At 39.0% G+C, this 12,367-nt stretch overlaps 1 protein-coding gene across 1 annotated transcript in view; it reads left to right on the top strand.

Annotated features, from left to right (window-relative positions):
• The first annotated feature begins 376 nt into the window (after positions 1–376).
• ARHGAP24 (Rho GTPase activating protein 24) overlaps positions 377–12,367 on the top strand; it is a 621,697-nt gene continuing 609,706 nt past the window's right edge. Inside the window, exon 1 of the mRNA XM_061145608.1 lies at positions 377–395. The gene's annotated coding sequence lies outside the window, so the exon portion shown is untranslated. The remainder of the gene's footprint in view (positions 396–12,367) is intronic.

Raw genomic sequence — 12,367 nt, 5'->3', positions numbered from 1 at the left:
TTTTCTGTTTTAAAAGGAACGTATTGTTTTGTATGTGCTAAAAAATGGAGCCAAGTATAAGGAAATCTCCTATACTGAGATATTTAGCATGAGATTACTAAAAATGGACAAGACTCCACGCGTGAGCATTTCAGATATTTGGTGTTGAGAAGGTCAAATGATATGCCAGCTCAGGAACTTTAGCTCTACCCACTCTCACAGGTCTGGGTCTTCAAGTCACTGGGAGGACTCTGCTCTCTGTGACAGCGGAATTACAGGGTCTAATTTCCTGATGTCTTCCCAGCTGCTGTCCGTTCACTCGGCATTCTTGGAGGAAGCCCAACGGTGCAAAGAGAAATATCAAGACTGTCAGGAGCGAGGGAGAAAACCACTGGCAACTGCAGGCTCACAGCAGAGTGAGTACGAATTGCTCTGGGAACAACGGCAGAGCATTTCTAGCACAGTTGGGATCTGCAGATGGCAGGGAGAGAACCCTGGAACCACCGGAGTCTCTTTGCACCGCCCATCCCTGGGAAATGTGAGCAGGCAAGCGGAGATGGAAGGTCTTTGGCTCAGCTTGCAAGGGTCTGGGATTGGCAACAAATGAGCACGTATTTTCCTTTTTACTCTCCTTGATCCATGTTCCTTTCTTTCAATATTTTCCTGTAATGCTTATTTTTAAAATAAGGAGGAAGTGACCATCTCCATAGTGCTTGCAGGCAAAGATGGAAAGAAGTTGTTCACTGTGGATGAAAATAATGAACTTCTTTGGGATTTTCATACAGTGAAGGAAATAGAGAAATAAGAGAAGGCTGGTGGTGACTGCCAGAGAGAAAATCCTGCTTAGAGAGGTCTATGGGGGAGTAAAGACCTAAAAATGATCATTTTAGTTATTGGGCCAACTGTGAATTTTAGCTCAAGGAATAGCCTGCAAATTCTCTCTTCACAATCTAGCTCCAAGGCATTCTATAGAATTCTTTTATTTATTAAATTGACAAATATTTGAGTCTCAGACACTGAGTTTTAGTGTTATGTGCAAAATGAACAAAAGATATGGGGGCCCCAGCCCTCAGAATCAGCACTTCTTAACCCAGCCTCAATAAACAGCTTGGCTCAGAACTGTTTAATAGGCAGAAGAGTTTCATCATGTCAAATTTGGAACGATATGTATTTTACTAACCAAGTAAGGAATAATTCATGGAATCAAAATTATTGTTACTGTCAGAAGTACCCTTCATCCAAAGCAGTCTCCCAAAAGATGTTAAATGATCATTTATGATTATAGAGTGAACTTCACAAGCTTGTAGACCATGACAGAAAATGTGCATAAGAGTACTGTATATATATTGTTGTATTTTAATTTAAGAGAATTGTTTTTATTTTAAATTTATGGTTGAAAACATTTTAAGAATATACATTTATTTTCCATAAAGAGATATCTCTTTGTTAGCATTTTATGGATTATTAAAAATAATAATTGCTTTAAAACATGTAAGAATATATTAAAGAAGCAAGAATGATAAATGAGAATATCAGCAAGGTTTAAGATGATAAAAATATATATGTTACCTAAAATTCTACTTGCATTATTAGTATACAAGTTTTATGTATATTCATTCATTCAATAACTCTGAGCATTTACTATACTAGGTAGTGGGAGTCACAGAAAGATATGATCCTTGCCCTCGAAAAGCTTACATGCTAGTTGGAGTCAGTTCCAATTACAAGGAAACAATTGTAATGTAATATGTTGTATGTCATGATACAGGTTTTATGACCTTCAAATAGAGGGTTTATATTTTGGCTGAAGAAGTAAAGAAAGGCTTTGCAGAACATTTTAGGCACTAAGAAAGGAATATTTGCTTGCTAAATAATTAGGGGAGAACCATTGAGGCAGAAGTCACAGATTTTAGAAAGAGTATGACATGGGAAAATCAGGAATGGCATACTAAATAAAGAGCAGATTCCTCTTAGGTAGAGTGGTGGCTGATGAGTCTTGTTAGACAGGTTGGGGCTGAGATTACAAAACTTTGTGTAATATACTGGTTTTTATTTAATCCTGAAGAAAAAAGTTAAGCAGGATAATAAGAAAATCCAAGTTTCAAATAAAAATAATGATCTTCCTGTTGACAGAGAGAATGAACAGGAAGGGTTTGGGCAGTGTGAATTAGTCTTCTATTGCTGCCATAAAAGTTTACTACAAAGTTTGTGGTTTAAAACAACACAAATATATTGCTTACAGTTCTGAAGGTCAGAAGCCCTAAAATTAAAATGCTGGCAGTACTACTTGGCCTCTGTAGGCTTCATCGGAGAATTGGCTCCTTTGTCTTTATCAGCTTCTAGAGGCTGCCAGCATTCCTTGACTTGTGGCCCCTTCCTCCAACTTTGTTCAAAGTCAGCGGTGTAGCATCTTTGTAGTATCTTCAAACCTCAATCTCTGTCTCTCTCTGTCTCTTTCACACACACACACTTCCCTTTTTAAAGGACTCTTGTGAACACATTGAGTCTACTTGGATACTCCAGGATAATCTCCCTATTTCAATATTGTTCACTTAATTATACCTGCAAAATCCTTTTTGGCATGAAAGTTAATATGTGCATAGTTTCCTGAGATTTGGGCATGGACATCTTTTTTTTTTTTAATTTATTATTTTATTGAAGGGTGATTGCTTTACAGAATTTTGTTGTTTTCTGTCAAACCGCAACATGAATCAGCCATAGGTATACACATATCCCCTCCCTCCCATCTCCCTCCCCATCCTACCCTAGAGGTTGATACAGAGCCCCTGTCTGAGTTTCCTGAGCCAGACAGCAAATTCCTGTTGGCTCTCTATTTTGCATATGGTGATGTGAGTTTCCATGTTACTCTTTCCATACATCTCACCCTCTCCTCCCCTCTCCCATGTCCATCAGTCTATTCTCTATGTCTGTTTCTCTGTTGCTGCCCTGTAAATAAGTTCTTCAGTACCATTCTTCTAGATTCCTTAGAATCTAGAAGATTCTATATGTGTTAGAATACAATATTTATCTTTCTCTTCCTGACTCACTTCAATCTGTATAATAGGTTTATCCACCTCAGCAGAACTGACTCAAATGAGTTCCTTTTTGTGGCTGAGTAATATTCCATTGTGCTTATGTACTACAACTTCTTTATTCATTCATCTGTTGATGGACATCTAGGTTGCTTCCATGTTCTAGCTATTGTAAATAGTGCTGCAGTGAACAATGGGATACATGTGTCTTTTTCTACTTTGATTTCCTCAGGGTATATGCCTAGGAGTGGGATTGCTGGGTCATAGGGTGGTTTTATTCCTAGTTTTTTAAGGAATCTCCATTCCGTCTTCCATAGTGGCTGTATCAATTTACATTCCCACCAACAGTGCAAGAGTGTTCCCTTTTCTCCAAACCCTCTCCAGCATTTATTGTTTGTAGACTTTTTGATGATGGCCATTCTGACTAGTGTGATGTGATATCTCATTGTAGTTTTGATTTGCATTTCTCTAATAATGAGCAACATTGAGCATCTTTTCATGTTTGTTAGCCACCTGTATGTCCTGTTTGGAAAAATGTCTGTTTAGGTCTTTTTCCCACTTTTTGATTGGGCTGTTTGTTTTTCTTGCATTGAGTTGTATAAGCTATTTGTATATTTTGGAAATTAATCCTTTGTCAGTTGTTTCATTTGCTATTATTTTCTCCCATTCTGAGGGTTGTCTTTTCACCTTGCTTATGGTTCCTTTGCTGTGCAATAGCTTTTAAGTTTAATGGTGTCCCACTTGTTTACTTCTGTTTTTATTTCCATTACTCTAGGAGGTGATCATAGAGGATCTTGCTTTGATTTATGTCATCGAGTGTTCTGCCTATGTTTTCCTCTAAGAGTTTTATAGATTCTGGTTTTACATTTAAGGCTTTAATCCATTTTGAGTTTATCTTTGTGTATGGTGTTAGGAAGTATTCTAATTTCATTCTTACGTGTAGCTGTCCAGTTTTCCCAGACCATTTATTGAAGAGTCTGTCTTTACCCCATTGTATATTCTTGCCTCCTTTGTCAAAAGTAAGGTACCCATAAGGTGCATGGGATTATTTCTGGGCTTTCTATCTTGTTCCATGGTCTATATTTCCATTTTTGTGCCAGCACCATACTGTCACTTTGTAGTATAATCTGAAGTCAGGAAGGTTGAGTCCTCCAGCTCCATTCTTCTTTTGAAAGACTGCTTTGGCTGTTCAGGGCATGGATATCTTTAAGGGAACTTACTGTCTACCTCAGAGTGGGAGGAGAAGTAAAGACACATGCCAACAAAAGAGCTTGTGGCAGCTTATTTATCAGTTCCAAACTGAAGACAATTTAAGTGTCCTGCCAGGCTTCTCTGTCCAGGGGATTCTCCAGGCAAGGATACTGGAGTGGGTTGCCATTTCCTCCTCCAGGGGATCTTCCTAACCCAGGGATTGAACCTGCATCTCTTATGTCTCCTGCATTGGCAGGTGGGTTCTTATCCACTAGCACCACCTGGGAAACCCAAGTGTCCATCAGTAGCAGGTTGGATAAACAATTTGTGGTATGTTCATAATGGAATATGGCTTACCAATAGAAAGGAATAAATTTATAATACTAGCAGAGCATGAATGAACTTCAAAACATTCTGCCAAATGAAGGAAATCAGACAGAAAGAAATAAGAGTATATGATTTAATTTGTTTGAAGTTAATCTGTGGTGAGGAAAATGAGAATAGTGGTTGCATCAAGAATGAGGCCAAGGATGAGATGATCTGGAAATTGCTGTGAAAGAACTACAAAGGATGATGGGAATATCCTGTATCTTGATAGGGATGGAGATTACTCAGTTTACTTATTAATAGACTAAACCTCACCAAACTGTACACTTAGAACCTAAATATTATAGTATTTATGAATTATGCATTAACTAAGATTTAAATATATTAAAAATATAGTAGTAGCAGTGGGACTAAAAATGCAAAAGACCAAGAGCTGTTTTGAAACTAAAATTGACAATAATTTGTAAGCCACTGAATGCCAATGTTAGAAGAGAAAATGAGAAGGAGATATGAAAATAAATTTCCAAATACCATTAAGAAACCAAATCAACCAGCGTGGTTGTTAGATGCAGATTTTTGTTTTGTCAAGGCTGTAAAAATAAGAGACAAATGTTTGTTCTCTACATCTGCATCTCTGTTCTTGCCCTGGAATTAGGTTCATCTGTACCATTTTTCTAGATTCCACATGTATGAGTTAATATATGATATTGGTTTTTCTCTTTCTGACTTCACTCTATATGACAGGCTCTTGGTCTGTCCATATCTTGATGAATTGAGAGAGTAGCATTGACATCATATATATATATATATATATATATATATATATATATATATATATATACCCACATATATTACCATGTGTAAAATAGATAGTGGGAAGCTGTTGTATACCACAGGGAGCTCAGCTGGGTGCTCTGTGATGACCTGGAGGAGTGGAATAGGGTGTGAGGTGGGAGGAAGGTTCAAGAAGGAGGGGATATACGTATACATGTGGCTGATTGACTTTGGTATACAGCAGAAGCACAACACTGTAAAGCATTATATTCTAGTAAAAAAAATAAGACAAAGCTTTGACTGACTTATAAAATAGTAAAAATGAAAAGCATTTAAGATTTATTTTTTATTCTTCTCTCTGCATTTTAATTCAAAGGACTAAATGTTAGTTATTAACCTCCGATGGGAATAGTGATTGAGTTTGGATCTCTGGTGTGAAAAAGAGGACTGATGGGATTCAAGCTTATTTGCTAAATGGAAAAAATATATATAATTAGCACCAACTCTGCTGTATTCCTGGACCAGTTTGTGAGGCAAATAAATTCAGCAATTAGTGTTGTTTACTCCGAATGGAACAGAAGATATTTCTTAACGTTTCAAAGCTTTTGCCTGCTGTGAACACGGGCATGGTCATCAATACACTCAAACTGATTTAAAGAATAGTTAAATTTAGTTAAGCTGCAAACTGCTTTTAAAAGCTGTTATACTCAGTACCACCAATTTGAAAATAAAGGGGTTGCTATAGAGAATCGGAATTATTATTTTTGGAGTTTATTTAATACGAACAGACAGGATCTGAATCACTGCTGTGATGATTCCACTGGTTATATAGCTCCAGGGTTTTTCCCTCTGCTCTCTCTTCTCCTCCTTTCTCCCCCAACCCCTTCCTTCCCCTTTCTCTTTTCTAGGCCCCTTTTCTCTCTTACTGACTTTATAGATAATATCCAATTCTACATACTATCTACATGCTGATAACCCTCAAATCTGTACATATAGTCCACCCCCCCCAACCAAATCCCAGACTTATATCTCATATTATCCAGTGCTAAGTAGCTTCAGTTGTGACCGACTCTTTGTGACCTATGGACTGTGTGGCCCGCCAGGCTCCTCTGCTCATGGCATTCTCTAGGCAAGAATACTGGAGTGAGTTGCCATGCCCTTCTCCAGGGGATCTTCCCAATCCAGGGATTGAACCCACATCTCTTATGTCTCCTGCATTGGCCGGCGGGATCTTTACCACTAGAACCACCTGGGAAGCCCCATATTATCCCAGGCTGCAGCAATTCAGAGATTTGCAGCCTCAAAGAAACTCTGACTGCATCTGTTGTCTATGGAGTTCATGTTAGTAATACAGATTTCAGTCTGGAAATGGTTTGAACCTCTGATTATATACAATATGATCCTAGTTCTCTCTACCTTTTCAAACCTTTCCAAGATTTTCCTTGGGAAGCTACAGTAAAATGTTAAAAAGAAAAGATTGTACTTCTCTCCTGACCAACTCTGCTTGGAGACCCTGATTTCTTAGCTGCCTGTATTTAATCATCAGTATAACTACCAGCTCTTTATTTGTGACCTCGGTAGTTTACTATTTTAATTAATGAAGTTTTATGTGTATCTGTGCCCTGAGGCAACTTAAAGCAAAGGGCACAATTTCTGAGCCTTTGCAAATAAATTCATAAACACAAAAGCCATTTTCAGCCAGGCTAATAAAAACACACGGACTTTAATTAACTCTGATCCATAGTTCAGGCTGAACACTCTCATCATATCGACCTTGTGGAGTCTCTGGTGAAACCTTTTAAACTAAGAGCCAAGCCAAGTTTTACACACTTTTGTTGGAAGTTGATGTTTCATTCAGGTTTATAAGAAAGCTGAGAAGAGAAAATGAATTTAAATGGAAGGAGTGAAAGTCACGCCTTGTCCATCTGGAAAGTTCTTTTGGCGCTTCTACAAAGAACCATGATTCGTGCTTTCACAAAACCACTCATGAAAGAGAGTCATAGCTTCTACAAATTTCCCGTTATAAACTCGAGAAACACCCCATTTTTGGTGTCAGCTTGAAAGCAAATGGTTTTGAGAAATCAAAAAGGAAAATTCCTTTATGCCATTAATTTGAACTTTTACTGAAGGATCTGGCTGGAATGGATGAAACGTGAGAAGTTTTTTTTTTCTTCCCATTTTACTAAAACCTAAATAAAATGACAGGTTTCAGGAAGAGAGCTAAGTTGCCTGGAGATTAAAATTATTGTCTCAAATATAATATCACATGACCTAGAGGCATTCTTAAATCATGAGGATAAATCAAAGACCAAGAAGGTAAAAGCTGCCACTCAAGAATAAACTCTTCTTTGAACTTGCAGAGAATTTCTCTTGTTGGTCATCTGTCATTTACTTGGTGTGGCGCTTGAGCCCACTTCTTCATTTCTCTCAAGTTTCTCACTTGTGAAGTGAAATTAATAATAGCACCTTTCTTATGGGATTCTTAGGAAGATTAAATGAGATAAAATCTGTAAAAATACTTGGAAACAAGTCTGACATATGGTGTCAGGCAAATGTTAATTAGCTTTAGCCACATTATAACTTCACCTTTATGCCTTACTTCAGAACGTAAGGTTCCTTTAAAAATGTTTATTGCTTGAAGATATCAGCTTAGATTTTAATTTCATTCTGTCAGTCAAAATTTTTTTGTTAGCAAATGATAGAAGACCCAATTCAAACTCTCAAAAACACAAAAAGGAAGTGTATTAGCTGAGAGCTGAAAAATCCAGGGATAACCTTGGTCCTGGCTTGATCCTGTAGCTCTAAAGATGCAGTCAGGATGGAGTTTTTCCTGGAAGTTCCTACTGTGCTGTGTAGGCTTTCTTTTCAGCTCCCTGGGGGTTCAAGGCCCTTATTTCTTGTCTCAAAGTTAGTGGCAACACAGTAGATGCACAATCAGTGTTGCTGCCCTAACCTCTATCTTTTTCACCCTGTAAACCCTCTCTCTTCTCCTTGAGTCTAAATCCTCTTAATGGCATTTCTCTCAGCCCCTTCTACTCTAGAGATCACTTTAGATTCTTTTTATTTTTTTCCTGTTGGCTTCCAGCCTGCCTTTCTTTCTAAGAAGGCTGCTAGGCTCTTCAAGGCTTCATCAACTCTTGCAGCCCAGCTTAAGGGTCCTGCCCCCAACAGCTGGCCCGCAGTCCCTTCTTTTCAGGAATGTAATGTATATATCAACATGTTTAAGACAGTAACTATCTAATCCTCATAAGTTCCAATTTGCATCTGTTAAAGCATTTTAAATACTTAAAACCAACATGTTCTTTAATTTTTTAATACAAATTCTTATTTCCAAAAAAATGTTCTCCATGGGAAGTTTTGAAAAACAAAGCAAAAAGAAAGATAAATCAGAGAGCACAAAGATGAAAATGAAAGTGCCTACAGTCCTACTGTATTGGAGAAGGGAAGGGCTACCCACTCCAGGACTCTTGCCTGGAGAATTCCATGAATAGAGGAACCTGGCGGGCTACAGTCCATGGGATTGCAAAGAGTTGGACATGAGTGAATGACTAACACAGTCCTCCTTCCCAGAGAACTACTGTTGCCTTCTTGATCTGTTTTGCTTCTTTTCTTCTTCTTTCCTGTCAAGCCTCCCTTCTTCCTTTCTTCTTCCCTTACATCCTCTGTCTTGCTATTTGTGCATGTATATGTATCTAAGTGATACTACAAAGTTCTTCTTCTATACTCTGGCTATTTGTTTCCGGTCTTCTCTTCTGGATCGTCCAGAATGTCTTTCTGACTCTAGATATCAGTGTTGTCATAAATCAGTCATCAAACATCTTCATCTATAGTCACTTCCAAGGTGATTTCATCTAGTCCTATGGCTTTAAATCCCACCTATATGGTGATGACTTTAGCTTAATTCACCTTGAATTTTGGTCACATGTATTCAAGTACTACTTGGCATTTCTGATTAGTTGTCAAGAAGGCGTGCCAAAAAGGGACTGATTATCATTATGTCCTGACTTGCTCTAATAGCTCAGTTGGTAAAGAATCCACTTGCAATGCAGGAGACATCAGTTTGATTCCTAGGTCAGGAAGATCCCCTGGAGAAGGGATAGGCTACCCACTCCAGTATTCTTGGGCTTCCCTGGTGGCTCAGCTGGTCAAGAATCCACCTGCAATGCGGGAGACCTGGGTTTGACCTCTGGGTAGGGCAGATCCCCTGGGAGGAAAAGGCTACCTACTCCAGTATTCTGGCCTAGAGAATTCCATGGACTGTATAGTCCATGGGGTCACAAAGAGTCGCACATGACTGAGCGACTTTCACTTTCCACTTTGCTCTAATTGTCTGTTTTCCATCACAGAAAATGGCAGCTCTATCCTTCAGTTACTCAGGTCAAAAAAAAAAAAAGAAAAGAAAAGAACTTCTTTGGTGTCATCCTCTCTGCTATTTCTTTTGTACTATGTGTCTAAACCATCCGCAAATTTTGTTTCCTCTGTCTTCAAAAGGCTTCCAGAAGTCTATTTTCACTGCTGACTGCTACTACGCTAATCACAGATTTGTTGCTATTGTTGTCTTTAGTCACTAAATCATAGATTGTTGCTTGTGTAATTATCACAGGCTCTCTGCTTATACACTTGTCCTTCCTTGGTGGTCTGAGTGATTCTTATAAAATGTTATCGATTCTTTTAGCAGTCATAACTCTCCTTGAAACTCCTCAGAGCATCCCACTTAAGCAGAATAAAACCCCCAGTTTTTATTATCACCCCCAAGTCCCTGCTCCGATGTAACCTGCATCCCCAACCCAAACCTCTCTGATCTCATCTATTATTTTCTATTTCCTTTACTCTATTCTAGCAAGAGACTCTGCCTATTGATTTCAGTGGTCTCTGAGACAGCAGCTAAATTTTGCACTTGGACGCCCTCCTGAGAGTACATCACGGGCCATTTCCTATTCCCATGTTGTTATTGTTCTTCAGTCGATAAGTCGTTTCCAACTCCCATGGACTGCATGCAGCATGCCAGCCTCCTCTATCCTCCACTGTCCCCTGGAGTTTGCTCAGATTCATGTTCATTGAGTTGGTGATACTATCTAACCACCTCAACCTCTGCCACCCTCTCCTCCTTTTGCCTTCAATATTTCCCAGCATCAGGGTCTTTTCTAATGAGTCAGCTCATCACATCAGGTGGTCAAAATATTGAAGCTTCAGCTTTAGCATCAGTCTTTCCAATGAATATTCAGGGTTAATTTCCTTTAGCATTGGCTGGTTTGACTTCCTTGCAGTCCAAGAGATTCTCAAGAGTCTTCTCCAGCACCACAATTTGTAAGCATCAATTCTTTGGCACTCAGCTTTCTTTATGGTTCAACTCTCACATCTATACATGGCTACTGGAAAAACCATAGCTTTGACTATATGGACTTTTGTTGGCAAAGTAGTGTCTCTGCTTTTTAATATGCTGTCTAGATTTATCATAGCTTTCCTTCCAAGCAGCCAGCATCTTTTAATTTCATGGTTGCAATCACATCTGCAGTGATTTTGGAGCCCATTCCAATAAGTTGTGCTCAACCCCACAGATGCCCAGGCTCTGCCTCCTGGTGCCAATTTCCTGAAGATTTCTGTCTTCCCTCTTATCTTTCTCACTTTTGTTGGGTTGTACTACCTGCCTCTCCAAAGAAAAATTATTCCTTGGTTCCATTTGGTTGTTTTTTCCCTAGAGTAATTTCTGCCTACTTGGTCCTTTAATATCTCTCCCTTCACCCCATTTAGAAAACATACTATTATTGTTGTACTTTCAGGCAGTCTGTTTGTAAAAATAGTTATTATACAAGTATAGTCATAAAAAAGCAAAATAGCATTTCTATTATTCTGGTTCCCACATTCTGAGGAAAGACTCCATCCTCTGGAATTCCTTCCATATTGGCCTAAGAGAAATTTAGGATGGTCAGAGTTGGGAGTCTAGAATCAATGCCTTTCCGTTTCCTTTTCCTCTTCTCTGACACATTATGATAATACCCACTTACTACTAGCACCCAAAAGTGGCAGGTATAACATTGATGCTGACTGAAAGCATCATTGTTCTTCTGGAGCTGTCAATACCCAAAGCCAAGGAAGCCAACATTTCTACCCTAATTCCCTGACGTTTAATGTCAAGGACACTGGAGGTGTTGCTATCACGGCCAAACTTGTCACTATTCACTGTTGCTATTACAACTTTCAATGTCCCGGTGGTTTTATGGACTCTACTTCATTTAACTACTCCCACTTTGTTTTTGCAACTCGGTCCTATTAATCCTGAGTGTTAAATGACCATTTCTGTGACAGACACCATGCACACGTCCACACATGCATAATGCGTGCATTCATTTATTCCAACAGGGGCCTGCCAGGCAGCAAACACTGCATAAGCCCTGGGAACACAGCAGTGAGCAAAGCAGATGGGGTCCTTGCCCTCATGGAGCTTACCTTCTAGTAGCCGAGGTAGACGACAATGCAGACAAATTACTGTTAATACTTGGTGTAATTTCAGGTGCTTGTGCTGTGAAGAAAAATAAAACAAACTAAGGTGGGAGACAAGTACCCTGGAATCCTAAAACAACTATTTTCAGCCTTTTCTTGACTCTCAAACTAATATATACATCAAACTCTATGCGTGCATGTGTGCATACTAAGTCGCTGCATGTCCGACTCGGCAGCCCCATGGTTGCATGGACTGCAGCCTGCCAGGCTTCTCTGTCCATGGGATTCTCCAGGCAAGAATTGAGTGGGTTGCCATGCCCGTCTCCAGGCAATATTCCTGACCCAGAGACTGAACCTGCATCTCTTATGTCTCCTGTATTGGCTGGAGGGTTCTTTACCATTAGCTCCACCTGGGAAGCCCATCAAACTCTATAAGATCAATTAAAGAAGCTTCTTATGTAGTTGCAATCAATGAAGGCATTAGACCCTGATAAGATATAATCTAGTAGAAACCAAAAGGCTTAAAATTTGCCTCAGACCAACATTTGAGAAGTCATGGAAAACATGCAATTGTATTTTCTAAAATATTCTTTTCTGAATCCAAGTGACAGAAGGACCAAAAA

The sequence above is a fragment of the Dama dama genome, chromosome 6 (genome assembly GCF_033118175.1).
Source record: "Dama dama isolate Ldn47 chromosome 6, ASM3311817v1, whole genome shotgun sequence".
NCBI lineage: Eukaryota > Metazoa > Chordata > Mammalia > Artiodactyla > Cervidae > Dama > Dama dama.
Note: the sequence above shows the minus strand (reverse complement) of the source record. Positions and strands in the feature narration are given on the sequence as shown.